The sequence below is a fragment of the Lygodium microphyllum genome, chromosome 4 (assembly GCF_053477565.2).
Source record: "Lygodium microphyllum isolate KBCC chromosome 4, Lygodium_microphyllum_v1.1.10, whole genome shotgun sequence".
NCBI lineage: Eukaryota > Viridiplantae > Streptophyta > Polypodiopsida > Schizaeales > Lygodiaceae > Lygodium > Lygodium microphyllum.
In genome coordinates, this window is record NC_141138.1 from 155652114 (window position 1) to 155669802 (window position 17689).

Below are 17689 nucleotides of genomic sequence, written 5' to 3' on the forward strand. Positions count from 1 at the left end.
ATACCGGCCTGGAAAGGAGAATATAGTTGCCGATGCACTCAGTCGCAAGGCATTTCTAAACTCTCTGATCCTGCAAGATCCATCAATAGCTAGATCTTTAGCCACAACCTATCCATGCCAATAACCCAATTCTTGAGCTAGCTAGAGAAGAGGCATGCCATGATCCAACCTATCAGAATTTGCTAAGGGAGATCCCCATCAAGGATCAAGAACCGAAGCTACAGGTAAAATATCTAGAATTCTCTATCAATAGTGGACTTGTCTACTATAGAACGAGATTATGTATTCCAGCAAGCCAGTCACTCAAGCAGAAGATACTTTGGGAAGCTCATGACTCCCCTTTTTCAAGACATTCTGGCTATGCCAAGACCCTCAATGCAGTTAGAAAGAGCTATTATTGGGAGAGGCTTAAAGGTGACGTTCTCAAATATGTCACTGAGTGTTTGTCTTATCAACACATTAAGGCCAAACATGTCCAAATGCCAGGGAAATTGCAACCACTTGACATTCCCCAAATGAAATGGGAATTCATTAGTATGGATTTTGTTATTGGCCTACCCCAAGTTCAGGGAGGATACAATTCCATTATGGTTGTGGTTGATATGCTCACCAAGGTTGCACATCTTATTCCTGTTAAGACAAACTATAAATCCTCAGACATCGCAAGGATATTTATCAAGGAGATATTCAAACTACATGGATTACCTAGAAGAATCATTAGTGATCGTGACTCTCTCTTCACATCACACTTCTGGAGAGCCATCTTTGAGGCCATTGGGACTCAACTCTGTTTCAGTATAGCTTACCATCCCCAAACCGATGGTCAAACGGAGCGAGTCAACCGAGTCATTGAGGATATGCTAAGGGCACATTGCTGCCGTGAGCCCAAAAAGTGGATTCAATATTTACCACTTGTTGAATTCGCCTACAATGCTTTTTACCAACAAAGCATTCAGATGACCCCTTTCCAAGCATTGTATGGGCACGATTGCCATAGTCCTTTAAACTTTTCAGATCCAACCTTAAGGGTTGAAGCTTCAAAGCAGATGCTGGAAGATATGGATGACCAAATCAAGTCAATAAGATAGGACATCCAAGCCACCAAGGACAGACAAAAAGCTTATGCGGACCTGAAAAGATAAGATAGATCCTTCGTTGAAGGAGACATGGTCTTCATTCACATACGTCCAAAGAAGAGTTTTCTGTCCTTGGGGGAATGCAAAAAGCTAAGTCCAAGGTATTGTGGACCCTATAAGATTCTCAAGTGCCTAGGGCCTAATGCTTACAGACTTCAACTCCTCGAGAACCTAAAAGTTCATAATGTATTCCATATCAGTCTACTGAAGAAGTATGTACCTAACCCTAGTCACGTGCTCGATGATCAACAAGTTGTAATGCCTAGCCACAAGAGTCCTTGAACCACGTTCTGACAGGATTTTAGATGTTAGGGAGAGACATTTGAGATCTAGAACCTTGAGAGAAAACCTTGTCTAGTGGAAAGATTATCCCAAAGAGGATGCCACTTGGATGGATGAAAGTACTCTCAACCAACAATACCCCCAGTTCTTCTTGAGATGAGGACATATCGATTCCTCTAAGGGGGAGAGAATGTAATATTTTCGTACAAAATATTAATGACCCCGCACACGATACGTAAAAATCGGTTCAAAATAATCTCCCACATCAACAATTGTTAGTAGCTAAGAGTGCCCTCCGCGTGCATTGAAAAATTCTAGCTCCATGATGTGCAAAAGAAGCCGTGGCTTGAAGACTGCAAGCCGCACGGAAACACCCTTCTCGGGAAAAAGGAAAAAGGATAAGGGATAAATTTTGTGCAATTTTTTTAATTATAAACCCCTCCCCCTCAGCCGATGCATGGCAAGGGAGAGGAGTGTGAGAGGGAGTGGAGCTAAGTGTAGGAGAGAGGAGCATGGAGGGGAGCATGCCACTAGCCACGTGTGTGGCTATCTCCCCCCCTCTAACTGTCAAGATTGTGGGAGAGAAGGAAGGAGTCTCGCTTGAAGCTTTCTTGCTTGCACAATGGGGAAAGACACACAAGGGTGGAGGCTGAAAACAGTTTTCCTCTTCTTAGTTGTGTAAGCCAAAAGAAGTCTAGTACAAAGAAATAGAAGAACCCTATATATGGGTCTCAAACCAAACTCAACTAACTAAGGTGGCATACTAACTGAGCCACGAACTAGAGTAGATAAGGATAGCTATCATGTAGCTATTATTCATGGGCAGTGTACCAACCGCGTCTGCAACTAACAAGTCGGTGACATAAATACACAACGGTCACCCTGGCGTATCACGAGTGGAGCTCGATATCTCAACACTAACTATATGAACCCCCCCTCCCCCCTTGAAGCTTGGGGAGGGAGAGGAAGCATGGAAGCATCCGCCCTGCCTCTGTGGATGCCGCCACACTAACCCGCCAGATCGCCACACTGCACCTCGCCACCACCGTCCTCACCACCATCATCATCGTCGTCTTCTTTGTCATCATCTTCCTCCCTTTCCAATCACCCCCCCTCCACGTCATTCTATTGTTGAATAGAAGCTTCTTGGAAACTTCTTTAGAAGCTTCTAAAAACAAAGCTTCCATAAGCCTTGTACACACGGCGTTCCTTGGGTTTCTTAAAACCACGTATTGTAAAGGTAATTTCTATGCAAGGGGGAGTAGGCAGATTTTGAGGTTGATTTCCCAAATCCTGGAGGGAGTTCGTAGATCGGATAAAGGCAAGGACGAGTTTGCGGAGTCAAGAATCTACGTCATTGATGGCCCCCAAACAAAATACGCGAGGTGCACATGCAGGAGCCTCCAACCCAAGTTTACGTGTGGACATTGCTGCGAGTCCTCATGCCCAGGTTCCAATTGTATTTCTTGCATAAAAGGGATGCGTTAAGCACGATGGTTTTTAGAAAAATTCAAATGCATTCGTCCATTCATTTTACAAAGTTTAGTGCATGCCCATTAATTGAAATTGCTTGCACTCCCGTCAACAAGGGTAGTTGCAATCCCCTTGAATGTATAATGCATAAATTAGAAGAGGGATCATGCTAAGAAGGATAGGGGTTGTCACATGTTACACTTATGATTTAAATCCATGGACGTGTTTCGCATAAAGGTTAATCTTAGACGCCATTGAATATTGTCCAAAGAATTGCATTGCATGAAAAAGAAACCATGAACTTACCTGTTGCATGCAAGGATGCTTGTATTTTAAGTCACGTTAAATGTTGTAGGACGGATTAAGTCAATAAGTAGTCCTATGACATTCACTCATGCATGAACTTCTTTATCAAAGTTGTTTTAGAAAAAGATGCATTTCATATTAAATCATGAATTCAATGCATTGGACAAAGGCTTTATAAGCATAGCTCTTGTTGAGATTCAACGTAGGTTCTATACAAGTTAGCCCTAAATTGTCAATCATTAAAGTTTGGTTCCATTGCATCATTATAGTTTTAGCGCGAGGGAAAAGAAATGATCATTGACATCTTTTAGCTACATAGAAGGAAAAGTCTATGAATCACATATTTGCATGGAATGTTATGTCTTGCAATTATTTACATCTCTTAGGAAAATGATTTTCATCTCTTCTAAGGAAAGATCACCTCTTGACGCAAGACAATTAGATTAGTTAGGTAATTCGTTGTAAGGGTGTAACTCAAATGATGACCACTTCAATGCGCTTGGTAGAGCTAAGCTGCGTTAAAATTCTGCTTAGTATCACACTCGGAAAAACCGACTTGATAATTCCGACCTCAAAGGTCCTACCCACATTCACGGAATGTTAGGGTTAGCTGAATGCCTATGCAGGAACGATCTAGGGTTTACCCTAAGGATCAATCAGCCAAAGACTAGACCTCCATATGGATTTAGAAACCCCAGGGCCAAATGTTGTCGGCCTAGTAAGATTAGGGTTGGGTTGAGTCAAGAGGACATCCCAAACCTTAGATCTTGACCAAACGTATTTCTTGACCAACGAACTCCGTTTGATGGGAGAAATGATCCCGCAAGTCAGATGCGATTCCTATGCAACAAGTTGCAACGTCGCATGGATTTGTATTTAAATCACAAGGAACAAGGTTGGTAGGTTTTAGTGCAAGTCTAATTTGCAAGAGGATGAGTAGACATCCTACTACATCACCCTTCTTTGGACCGATTTGCCAAGTTAGGGAAGTTATGTATTGCCTAGCAAGTAATTGACCAATCAAGTTGGGGCGAGGAGGTTGCCCAGGATTTACTGTCTTAATTTAAGGAACCTAAGGTGTTGGTTAATTTGGGTTAATAGGGTACAAATCCTAACCCAATGATAAAATGGTAAACAAACAACAAAACCCTTGGGGATCTTGCCAAGTCGCAATCGATCCTGGATCGAATGCTGGATGTATTCGGAGAAAAGGATCCACACCTTAGCAGTTGGCCAAGTAAACGACCACTAGATTGATTGTGTTTGTTCAATTGGGAGCACTGTTTGTACTTCTTTGCTCAAGGAACTAATGATGGAAAGATAATTAATGCTTCAGGTTGAAGGCCTAGAGGAAGAGGCAGCATCAGTTACCCCCGACTGTCTGCCTGACCCTAACCAAGGGGGTTGTTAGCCGCGCCGGGTACGTGGACCGAACTCGCTGCGAGAGGTCTCTCCATGGGTGCTACTTGGAGCAGGAGGACGCTCGGGTGCCACCAGGGGCTCTGGCCGTTAATCCCTTGCCTCCGTCGGGTCCTGCATAAGAGGCCGATGTGACTCGGGATTGGATCTCGAGGCCCGCATACTAGTCTACGGGTGGAAACTTGGAATAGTAATCTCTAAGAATTGGTGGATTAGCCTTTGGGCGGATTATGGATTGCCTTCGGGTGGATTATGGATTGTCTTTGGGCGGATTATGAAATAGCCTTTGGGTTGGATTATATGATGTATTCCAAAGACTGATAAATAAGATCAATTGTTGAAAAGGAACTTGTTTGATACTGTTTTTCTATGTTAGTGTTTAAGTTAATGAAGGAATCGGTGAATAATTGGCTAATTAAAGAAGCTGTTTTTGCGTGTCAAACTAAATATGATAGGTAATTAGATAACTAAAGCAACCCTGAGGAAAGTGCGGTGGATGTGGCCATGGGTCCATCCGACGGAAGGGTGGTCCTGATTGGCCGAGAACTTGTCTCGAAGGAATTTGACAGCAAGGAGCGATGACCTAGAATCTAGGATACTAGAGTCTCGATTTATGCTATTTTAGGGGAATGGAATGGGACTATGCCTTACAGGCAGAGAGGTCGAGCTTTGCATCCCTCTTGTTTCCCATTCTCCTTGAACCAAGTGTATGTAATAAAGCAAACTTAACCTAGGCTTAGGAGCTAGACACATTAATTAGGGTTAGCTATAAATAGTGGAGTATGGCCAAATGTGGGAACCTTTTTGATCATTTTGAAATACAACTCCTTGTGGAGCTCTTGAGGTCACATCCTCCCACCATTCATGGAGGTGCATATCCATGTCCACCCTACTTGGAGGTGAGTATCCTTGTCCACCAATGTAGAAGGTGAGTATTCTACAGCAGCTTATCATCACTTGATTCTCAGTATACCATCTATTTTCCCATTTGTACATCTCATATGGAACATGGATCTTGGCAATGGGAGTAGCATTTATTGTTATTGTCAGCATTAGATGTTAGATCTTGTGTATTTTCTTGTATGAGATGTCAGCTTTATTACATTGGTATCAGAGCCTTGCTTTGATCCAAGGCAAGCTTTAATTCCATCATTTTCATGATTATGACCTTGCTAGGGAGGTCATTGTCCATGTACAATTTGGCTACAGAATGTACAATTTGATTACAGTACAGTTTGGTTTGGTTAGAACCATGGATTTCTGCGTCTAGTTGACTGAGGGTGACTTGCACAGTAAACTATGGTTAGAATTGTGTCAAGAAGGTGGTTCTTGGCATGATCTTGGTCAAGATGGAGGTTCTTGACATGATCCAATGGATAATGGCAGACTCCAACTAACTTTGTCAGGTCGTGGTCCAGGAGGAGTCGTTCTTGTTCGAACTTTACGTCTCTCATGCCAAAATGGCATGGGAGCTCTCTCAGAAAGCTCTCGCTTGTAGCCTTCTAGGCAGAGCACGTGGTATGCTCCAGCCTTCCTCTCCCACCGAGCAGTATAAAGAACTCACCGAGCAGCTCTTCCATTATGGGAAACTGCTGCTTGCAAGGTCTGACAAGCCATCGCATGCAGAGTCCGTCAGTTATCTGGATCAAGCCTTTGAGATTCGCTCCGAAGGTGTGTTGATCTGTAGCCAGAAGGGGAAATCCAATTTGACAGGGCTCGGGTCAGAGGAAGATGGCTAGATTCTGACGAACCTGAAAGTCAAGGTCCTGAGATACCTTGCTGCTGGGCATCTTCATAATGAGAACTTTGAAAGCGTGCTGAAATGCGTCTCTTCTGAAGGCAGGGCCTGATCACGTGAGCACTTCCTTCCTTGCCTTGAAAGCTTACCTCGGCTTGAAACACTTTGAGGAAGCCGAAGAGGAGGCTTGCATTCTTGTTTCGCAGAGGGGCACGCCTGGATGTTTGTGCTGCTGCCATCGATGTGTTGTTCGAGAGCTCCGCTGCTTGCTTTGTTGCCACAAGCAAGGTTGGATGTTGTGAATAAGTTGTACTCAATCGCGCATTCGAGATTCCCTTTTGACATCGACCTTACCTTGCGCGCCTTGGAGAAACTATTGACGCAGTTGCTTGATCAACATTGTAAGAAAAGGATAGAGGTTGCTCTTGGCATCACGCTTGATGAGAAGACAGTGGATTGCATCAAGCGCACTGCTAGTTCATTCGACAGACTTTCTCAAGTCGCCTCTCATGCGGTCAGCAATGCATAGCAGGGCGCGTATTCAGTTCTGTGGAACTATGGCACAGAATTCTTCCAAGCCAAAGACTACAACACCAACATCCAGCTGTTCGAAGCATCGCTGATGTACTTGTCTTCCATTGATACAAATTTCTCTTTGTGCTGATTAAAGAACCTCAAAATTCTCTGCATTTGTCACATTGTGCTAGGCCAGTATGACCGGGCCTCCGACTACGCAGATGAAGCAGACAACAAGCTGGAAGTAAGCATTACTGGAGCCTTTCTGAAGTTCAAAATTTGTCTACAGACGAATGACGAAGAAGGAGCATCACAACAGCGTGGCCATTTCTGCACTGTCTCGCATGCTAGATCTGTGCCCTTCAGCAAAGTCTTCAAACACAAAAGAAGTTGTGATTATTCGTAATATCATTTTGCTGTCAACTCAAGACACAAACAGTAATCCAAGCAAGACACTCAAGTATTTCAAGCTTGCTCGTTCACGCTTGGCCAAGATTGGATCTGAGAACTTCTTTGGCGATGGGAGCACGGGAGACAAAGAAGCTCAGTGGTTTTCGGGCTCGGCCTGGAATGAAGGCTTAGCAGCAGCCAAATCACAAAAATGGATATTATGTGCCGAGTTCTTCCTTTGCGCTACAGACTTCTACAAGTGCTTGCAAGAAACAACAGAAAATCTGAGATTGAGGAGGACTTCAATGCTGATTGCTGTGGGAGCAATGCTGTTATCCAACACAGAGGAGGATTTACATCTAGGGCGAGAGGCTGCACAATATCTAGAGAAGTGTCACAAGGTGCATGAAATTCTGCAGTCAAAAATGCTATCAACTAACGATCAAACCACAGACACTCATCTGAACCTACTCATGTTTGAGGTGAAAGGTAGGCTCAAAGATCTCAAGGCTCAGCTAGACTATGGCCTGGTTGCTGCTACCATCAGGAAGCTCATAACACTTGCAGACTCCATCAGTCGAGACAACCCCAAAGCAATGAGTCTGTATCAAGGGCATTGTTCTTATGATGATATATCTCATAGGTATTCTCCTTATGGTCAGCAAGAGTATGCAGGGAATTACCATATGGGGCAACATTCATACGATCATAATCATGGTTATTTTCATGAGATTGATGGGTAGCATCAACCTTATGCAAATGAGGAAAATATGGAAGCAAATGATGCCTATGGAATACACTATGCAGAGTACCAAGGTCAGCCAGCATACGTTATGGATAATCATTTTGAAGAAGAAGAACCCATCCATCCTTTCTCATTCAACAATGTACATGGTACCTATGTGTCAAGTCGCATGTTTGAGGATAGCACTTCAAAAGGGTTTTGTTATAAATGCGGTGAGAAGGATATTTGTGGTCACATAAAGGTATGCAGGGCAAAGCATGTTAAAGTATCGACTGTCCTAGAATTTCCTACTCCCTATGGCATTCAACGAAGGCTTATACCTCACCAAGAGTTGAAGGAAATGTGTCGGCAATTCATATGCTATAAATGTAAAGAACGATGGACTCCTAGTCATGACAACTACTGCAAAAACAAACATTGTTTTGGAGGATTCAAGTGAATATGAAGAAGGGGATTACCAAGTTCAACAACAAGAGTTTTATGGAGTTGAAGTTGAAGACAAAGTTGAAAATAAAACTGAAGATAAAGATGAAGATGAAAATGAAAATGAAGATGAAGATGAAGCTGAAGACAAATCTAAAGATGATGAAGATGAAGATGAAGAGCAAGAGGATACACATGACAAAGTTGATCAAGAGTACATTAGTGTACAACAAGAAGAGCAAACTCAAGGTTTACATATATTTCATGATGATGTTGAAGAGGATTATGTTGATCATATATGTCATGAAGATATTGAGGCATCACATGAAGATATTGAGGAAACACATGATGGGTTCTATCAGCCCATTGACAACTTTGGTATGCTACAGCCAATAGAAGAAGATGTTGATTGGAATGCATATGGAGATGTACATGAGAAAAATGTTTGGGATGCATATACTTTTGATGAGAGTATCAATGAAGACATGCCTTATGATGATGATGAGATATCTTTTCCCTATGATCCGGGTAGTCATGATGGAGATGATTCTCTCTTTCCTTTTGACCCGGGTGGTTTGACATTTATGGTTCATGACAATCCTACTTCTCTTGATGGTTATTATCTCGATATTCCATATGACCCGGGTGGTCTTATACTAAGAGAAAGTCATTTGCAGCAAGACATCCTACATACAAAACTTAATGATACTTTGTTCTCATGGTTTCTTCATGGTTTATATGGGAGAAAGGCTCAAGAAGATGGATTTTCCTGCAGAATACAGCTTGCTGTATTAAATTCCTGTCATGGAATTAAATGATTTATCTTTGTCAAAATCATGGATTTTTGCTTGGAGAGGGTAGCCTACATCATATACTTCGATATGACATATCATTTGTCCAATTTGGATGTGTCTATCGAAAGTTATGCCTATTTTACTATGGCAGCCTGGTTATGCCAGCATGCAGGAAATTCACTATAGATTTCTTGTGGAGCTTCATCGATCATGGGATATTTTCAGCCACATATGCTTTGATCTACTATTTCATCCATTGTATTCTTTCCCATTTTCTCAAGCTTTGAGGACAAAGCTTCTTTAGGCCGAGATGGCTTGTAATAAAGCAAATTTAACCTAGGCTTAGGAGCTAGACACATTAATTAGGGTTAGCTATAAATAGTGGAGTATGGCCAAATGTGGGAACCTTTTTGATCATTTTGAAATACAACTCCTTGTGGAGCTCTTGAGGGCACATCCTCCCACCATTCATGGAGGTGTATATCCATGTCCACCCTACTTGGAGGCGAGTATCCTTGTCCACCATTGTAGAAGGTGAGTATTCTACAGCAGCTTATCATCACTTGATTCTCAGCATACCATCTATTTTCCCATTTGTACATCTCATATGGAACATGGATCTTGGAAATGGGAGTAGCATTTCTTGTTATTGTCAGCATTAGATGTTAGATCTTGTGTATTTTCTTGTATGAGATGTCAGCTTTATTACAGTGTAGCACGAATCCACTTTGACCCTGACGTTTATGCATAAAGTAGTTCACCTGGGGTTCGACGCTAGTTACTTTCTAGGAGCTTGACCATTAGGAAAACCCTGATTTAGGTCGGTCCTAAGTGGGAATGGCCAGAATGCTTCCACTTCGTGGCAGACTCCGGAAGACCTAGATCGCAAACCCCGTGACATTCCGTGGGATTGCTGGCGGCACTTTCTGGACTCTCTTCCCGATGGGCTGCTAAGACGTGTCCTATAAGTGAACAAGTAGACACGTTACATCTAGAACGCACGACATAGATGATCTATATATATGGAATCCCTCGAGCTTCTTGTAATGTTACACTAGTACCAAAGTATAACCCAAGCAAGTAAAAACGCCATGCCAAGCCTCATACAAAGTGATAGACTACAATGTCTTAGTAGGAAACCTATTAATACATAAGTTGCACATAAAACAACCTCAAGTGACAACCCATAAAAACGTATCAAATATTGCAACAATTTTCCACAACATTGTATATATTTGATATACTATTACTATCATTTGGAATTAATTTCATGTAGATGTGGTTGTATTTGATGCCTTTGGAGGACATGTTTCTATAGTTTGGAAAAAGGGAAATGTTGGTGCAAGGGAGTTCTTGTAGGAGAGAAGGGTGGAAATAGTGTACAACAAGTATGCTTCATTCCTGTTGGATCGGATAGTGGTATCTCAGGAATATTTTTGAGACTTAGAGGATGGATGGATGAAGGCCATGTCTAATAGATCCCTAGAATAAGTCTACCAAGTTACTTTTTGTCTTGTAGTACATCATGCGAATAGCTTTTACGTACATGTATACTTGTAAACATAGATAAAATTGATCCTCTTGTCTTGTAGAGAATCTATCAAAGTGCTTAGATAATTGGAGTTTTAAGAGAAATTGTATGGTCTCTCCACCTAGGTGTAGCCACAATATTGTCAATAGCTTTGGTCAATATCTTTTCTCAAATAAAATGGTCATAACTCCATAAATTTTGGTGGATGAGTGAAGGTGTGTCGTCCTAAGGTCATGAATACCTTCCAAAATTACAAGATGGTTATGATACCTTATGACAATTATTAAGGACTAGAAGAATATTAGAAAGAAGAAAAAAGAAGAAAAAAATCATTGGAAAAGAAGGCGACGTTTTGGTATGCGTGGAGAGAGAGGGAGTGTGAGGAGGGAAGAGGTGCCAAGAAAGAGAAGGGATAGTGCACCATCTACTCGAAGAGGAGGATTGCAAGGAGAGAAGGAAGATTTTAAAAAACCAAAATAACCATCTTTCCATGATCTTGGTCATTATCAAGGCCATGATTTCCATTGTGGCCATTCTCTTTGCCTCCATGATCAACATTTGCCCCTCACCATCATTCTCCTTGACATTGTGATCATCTTCCATTAATTCATCATCCTCTTCCTTGTAAGAGAGGGGAAATAAAATAATAAGGGTAAAATACCAGCTACACTAGCCGGTATAAAAGGTGTAAGAAAGGACTAGATTTTTGGATGATCATTATTATAATACAAGTCTCCTTCATCTTCTCTCTTTCTCAGCTTTCATGGCTGCTTTCTCTCTCCTTTCCTAGTATTTCCCCTCTCCTTGTCACTCTCTTTCTCTCACTTCTGTACTTCTTCTTCTCTCTCTTCTACAATCTTCTCTCTCCTTTTTTTCTCTCTCTAGTTCACTCCTTGACAAGTGGTATCAGAGATTTTCAGGTTCTTGATCCAGCTAGTCATATTTTGTTTAGTTTTCCCTTTTCAGCCACACAAATCTAATAACTTTAGATACACAGGTACAAACATGGCAGGCAGCATTAGAGTGATCAGTGGACATTTCCAAGAAGAAGACATGCAACATTGAAGATTAGAGAGTGGACAGTAGGCCTAGAGGAGGCAAAAGACCTTGCCATTTTGTGTGAAGCTCATCTTTGCAACATTCAATCCTTTTGTTTTATGCTGAGTTCATGAATCATTCAAATCCATGCTAGAAAGAACATCAAATGCACACTAAGACATACTGTGAAGAGTCATTACATCAATGCTGTCTTCATTATAACTCAACTCATTATCTGCATGCTAGAACACAGACTTGTTTTGTTAAACATTAGGTGTGCTTGTTTTGGTAAACGTTAGGTGTGTTGCATGCACTGGCCTATTGATATTCGACTTCAAGTCTGCAAACGATTTTGAAACTTTGGTCATTCAATATAGCACAGTTTCTATCTGAAACAAGATTGTTGCAATCAGTCTACCCTCCATCATTCAGATCAAGTCTTGCTCTCATAGTCTGCAAATCCACCATTTATCTCCTTGGCTAGAAAAGAGGAAATCTTTCTCAAAGACTCGCTGACCGCCACAAGAGGAGAAGCAGTGGTTGCAGCAGTAGTATATTGCAAAGAAGAACTAGAAGAGGAAACGACCTCTCTTCTTGTTCTTTTTGTGGTTTGATCCATGGCGATGGTGGAGTCGATGATCCTAAACGAAATTTCCCTAAACTCAACATAATCAGCCTTAGTAGTTCTTGCACTCACAAGCTTCAAGCCTTTGTGCAAGAATTGCATTTGTAGAAGAATATTTCTCGAGCCAGGATTTGAGATCATCCATTGTAAGATCATGCTCAGAGCTGCTTTTTGCGGTATTTGGAGGAGCGAGCTACTGAGAATGAGGCTCCCATTCTTGCTGTATATTATCGAAACCAAGCATTGCAGAAATATGAGGAAAGGAGAGGTGACATGGAGACAGGGGAGGAGAGGGAGACAGAGAGGAGAGATAAATTAGTGACATTAGAAGAAGAAGAAGAAGAAATGGGAGGATTAAAAATAGATCGACAGGACTTCCTCTCTCACGTGCTTCTGAAAATTGGTTACGAGCTTTAGATAATGCTTCTTCCATTCTTGCTACATCTCCAGACCCAGTGAGATGCGGCACTCGTTCTCTTAAATGTTGCGGGTCTTCCAACACCTGTTTTTGGAGAGCCTGACTATCATGGCTGGCGTCAGCCTCCAACATTATTAGATCCAGGTGCACTTTTGTAACATGGAAAGCTCCAATTGACAAGCGACCCGTATAAGATCTTCTTCCAAAAGCTAGGCATCTTGCACCTTCCAAGCCACAAACTGATAAGAGGTATGAGCACCAGGCAACAACAATATCAAACTCTGCAAGCTGCATAGCAAAGGGCTTCATGCACCTCTCGATTTTCCCATTCCTGTCAAAATAATCTAGTGGGGCACCTGCTGATGTGTTCATTCTAAAAAGTGTCTGATTGACCCATGTGTCAACACTATTGTGATCGACTCCAATAGGAAGGTCTCCTTTGAGGACTACTTTATGTAACCTTGCATATTCAGTCGCCTCACAAAGCTATATATGCACAAATGGTAGTGCAAGTAGCAAGCAAAAGCAATTGCACCATAATGGTCAGTGGTGGGGGCAACAAGCTTCTCCAACATTTTTGTTGTGAATCTTGAATATACTCCCCACTGTGAATGATCTGAGGTGCCAAACAAATCTCTTAGAAAACAAAATGCAACATAAGGTTTCAGCCAGTCTTGGTTTTTTGAAAAGAACTTCTGAAATTTAGCAGAGGTAAGCTCTTCATCCTTCTCCGAGCTGAATGCTTGAATGGGACAACGATAAAAAACTCTTCACATGTAGAGTGCCTGCCTATTTTTGTAATGTAGTAGAACTCTTCTACTTGTGGAGCACACATTTCCTCATATTTTGCTACTATCAGCATGCATACAACACCCAAGAGCTGCAGACACTGCCAGTTCACCATTCCAGAAGACAGAAATTGATCAATGTACGTTACTATTAGGTAGAGAGTATTTGGAACAAGCTTGTATTCTTCTGCAACCTCTACAAGCCTATTCACTCTATGATACAATAAAATTGTAAAGATCAGTCATATCCTAGAGATGCTTATCTTTCATTGCTTGCATCTTTGTCAAAACAATCTCTTGTGGATCAATTATTCCTGATTGTCTTGCATGTAACAAGGAATCTAAAGTTGACTGTGTTTGCACTTGAAGTGGTTGTTGCTTGTGTTGTTCAACTTGTTGATACATCACACCACTTGGCTATAAAAGCCTCTGCTACTAATCCAATTGAGGTTGTGCAGCTTGTTGTTGCATTTGTTTTGCTGCTGAGTGGTTTGTGATTGTGGAAGCAAAGAATATTGCTGAGAAGCCATGGACAATAATGAAGGTGTGTGTCCTGATTGTGTTTGAGGGGGTTGTAGAGATTGAGGCATCAAAGCTGCTAGAGGGAATTTCCATCCAAAAGAACATGCTCAGCAACCTTTGTGTTGCTGTCAACAAATGAGGCGTGCTATGATGTTGCAAACATTACATTTTAGTGACTTGGCTACTTGATCTATTATTTTGATTTAAGTCCAGATTGGCAATATATTGAGATGAAGATGATTGTAATCAAAGTATCTATAAATCCTCAGAACCAGATATAGATAGTTGATGATGGACATGTTTGTCACAACTCTATAGAAAAAGAATTTGTATCCTTTTTCATTAATTTGTCTATATAATGATTTATTAAATTTATTTCCTTTGCACTAATTAGATATAAAGAAAAGTGCATTGGAGCTGGCCACTGATGAGTGGTCATAGGTTATGGTGGACCCACGTGGTGGGTTAGAGAAAAGATAGTTCACACTTCCACCTATATGGCTCGATTGGACGCCTGTGACCAGAACTCACACATATCAGGGTTAGACTCGCACACAGAAAAGATTGATGCCTTGAAGTGTGGGCTAGATCCACCAAAACAGACAGTTACAATCAACAAGATGGCATGATCATGAAATGCTTGTATAATGTGCATGTGTGGGCTGAAAGCTTGAAATGCACATTTCTTTGCATAGGAAAGTCACATGAAGATTCTGATACCGTTTTTGCGATGTACACGGAAAAAGCTTTCATATGACACCCATATTGGGGGGATCCCTAAATTTTAGGAGATCCCTAAATTTTAGGAGTCTTGAATTAGCCTAAAAATGCTAGTCCTAAAAAATAGGGATGTCATTCTAAAAATAGTAAGTTCTGTACTCTGACTGTGCTTACTAAATTTGGTTGTTTCTATTCTTAACAGTATTCAGCCCAAAAAGGAAGGCCATAGAGAAGAGACAAGTGTCAAGACACTTGTCACACAAGTTTCCAAGTGTCCCACCACTTGTCACATCTCATGACATGTGGCTGGACACTTGTCTTGTGCTACTCCACTTTCCCCTTTTGTACTAGCTCTTCCCTCTCCTATAAATAAGAGCTCGTTTTTGTTCATTCAGCATCATTTTTCTTTGCTGTAAACTCATGTACAGCACCCACCGATAGCCAGAAACTGGCCCCATTCATCCCCATCATCATCCCCCCACTTCTCCATTATCAAATTCCTCCATGTTCCCTCTTCTATCATTGCTGTTTTACATGACAGCAAGCCTGTAAATTCATTACAGCACCTCCTTCTCAAGCTCTTTCTTCCATTTTAGCAACAAGAAGCAAGCCCTATTCATGTACTACTGTTCAACGACGGAGAAGGCTGATTTCCCCTTTTTCTTCTCTCATACTGTAAAGAAATCAGTTCTTATCATTGCATAATAGATAATGCATGTGTGTTTGTACATCTTTTGCATGATCTTGTGAGAGTGAGAATTACTTCTTCTCACTCTCAGGTTGATTGTAACTGAGCTTTTCCCTAAGGGAAATACATTCCTTCGGGGGGGGGGTTTCCCATCTTCAACCCTCAATCTTGTCTCTATTACTTTTACATTTTCATGGCTCTAATTTTGTGAGTAACTTTCATTTTCAGCTTTAAGTGTTCATTCTCTTTTATATTAAATCTCGAAAACAAGCGAATTTCATAATTCTTAAGCATACTACGTTGTTCGGGGTGTTTACAATGTTTTACTAAGATGTCTCCACCATTTAACTGTTGCATATGATGCAATGAAGATTGTTGAGCTGCACTTGTTGGTGCCTGTTTCTCTCTTGTTGAGATGCTAATTGTCCATATGGCTCATGAGAACACAGAAGATGTACTTTGAGGGAATTTTGATCTTAGCCTCTTCCTCTAAGTCATTTTCAGCAAGCTAATCAGAACCCTCCTTGTCTAAAGGGAGCTATAGTTGAAGATAGAGGCATAGATTGAACTAAGGTGACCCTCTATGCAATTGGAGTAATTGTTGACTAGATTACTATCATCCAAAGGGATTCCTACAACATTTATCATCCACTTGTGTCACATGTTTGCTGCCTTGTGACTTGTGCCACATGTATGCTACCCTGTGACAATCTACAATCAATTGTAGAACCATGAGATACCTCTGTATTCTTTGAGGATTCGTGATCACATGATACTATTGTATTTGTTGGCTTCTACCACACTTTGGAATATTTTGAAAGCAACTTGATTACAATGGCAATTGAGATAAATTGCTCTAGCTCTACTGAACAAGGTTGGCTTCAAACACAGGCTAATATTGATAAACTCGGAGCTTTAATTGATCGGTATATTTCTCTTATGAAGGTGGACAAAGAAAAAAGTTGAAGACTTGAATCAAGTATCAAATTTTATCACCCTAGGTATTATCAACAACACGATGAGTATTCTTATGGGCATTATGCACATGATGCTTATGAGTATGGCCAACATGGATATGGCGATGGTACACCCTATGATCTGAATACATCTTATGAATATGGGCAGTAACAACATGCAAATAAACATGAGCAATATGCAAGTACATTTGGACAACATGTTAATGCTTATAGATATGATGTACCATGTCATAATGCAATGTATCATTCCATTAAACCTTGGCACAAGAATGGCTATTATGGGCAACATGATTATGCTTATGAGCATCCACCTTTTTAACAACATAGTCATGATTATACATGTGAACTTTTCTTAATTCAACAACCCAGTTCTTATCATGATGTGATGATAATGGTCATGCTTATCAGTACTCTTCTAGCTTTGATCAACAACAAGTTCATAACTACCATGTATCTTATATCCCAATTAGTTCATACATCATGATCACCCAAATGTAATGATGAGTTCTTTTCAAGGTGCTGATGATGAAAAAGAGAGAAACGAGCAACATGATCCACAAGAAGATGAGCAAGAAGATGTACAAGAAGGGAACAATGAAGAGCAAGATGTACAAGTTGATAACATATTAGCTTATGAATCACATGAGGTACTCACAAATGTAGATGGTTATGCTGAAGGTTTTAGACTCTTGGAGAAACCTCATGATGGACTTCTTGAGCATCAGTTTACACTTAATCAAGGTTTACAACATCCATTGAACTCATTTGATAATGAATACCTTGATGATGGTTACAATGATTGGTATATGTCTAATGATGATATAATACGTGATTTAGGCATACATGAAGATGAAGATGGCATTGTGCTTCCCTATGATTCGAGAGATTATGGATGTGATTATGGACTTGATTACAGGGATACTTCCTTGTATCCATTTGATCCGGGTGGATTGGAGTATGTGGTTGATGGCCATTCTCTTCTCTTGGACAATCATTATGACATAATACCTTTTGATCCAAGAGGTTAATGGATTGCTTAGGGATCTCATTGAGACTAGCATCCATCTTGCATGTAATTTTTTCTTTTTTGGTAGGCTCTTTTGGTTGAAGATTGGTTATCTATGGCTATATTTTAGTGCAAGGAAGATTGCTGACAACTC

The 17689-nt window shown here is 40.9% G+C and overlaps 1 pseudogene; it reads left to right on the forward strand.

Moving 5' to 3' along the window:
• Positions 1-7276, forward strand: part of LOC148037810 (TPR repeat-containing protein ZIP4-like) — a 64436-nt pseudogene extending 57160 nt beyond the window's left edge.
• Positions 7277-17689: the final 10413 nt, after the last annotated feature.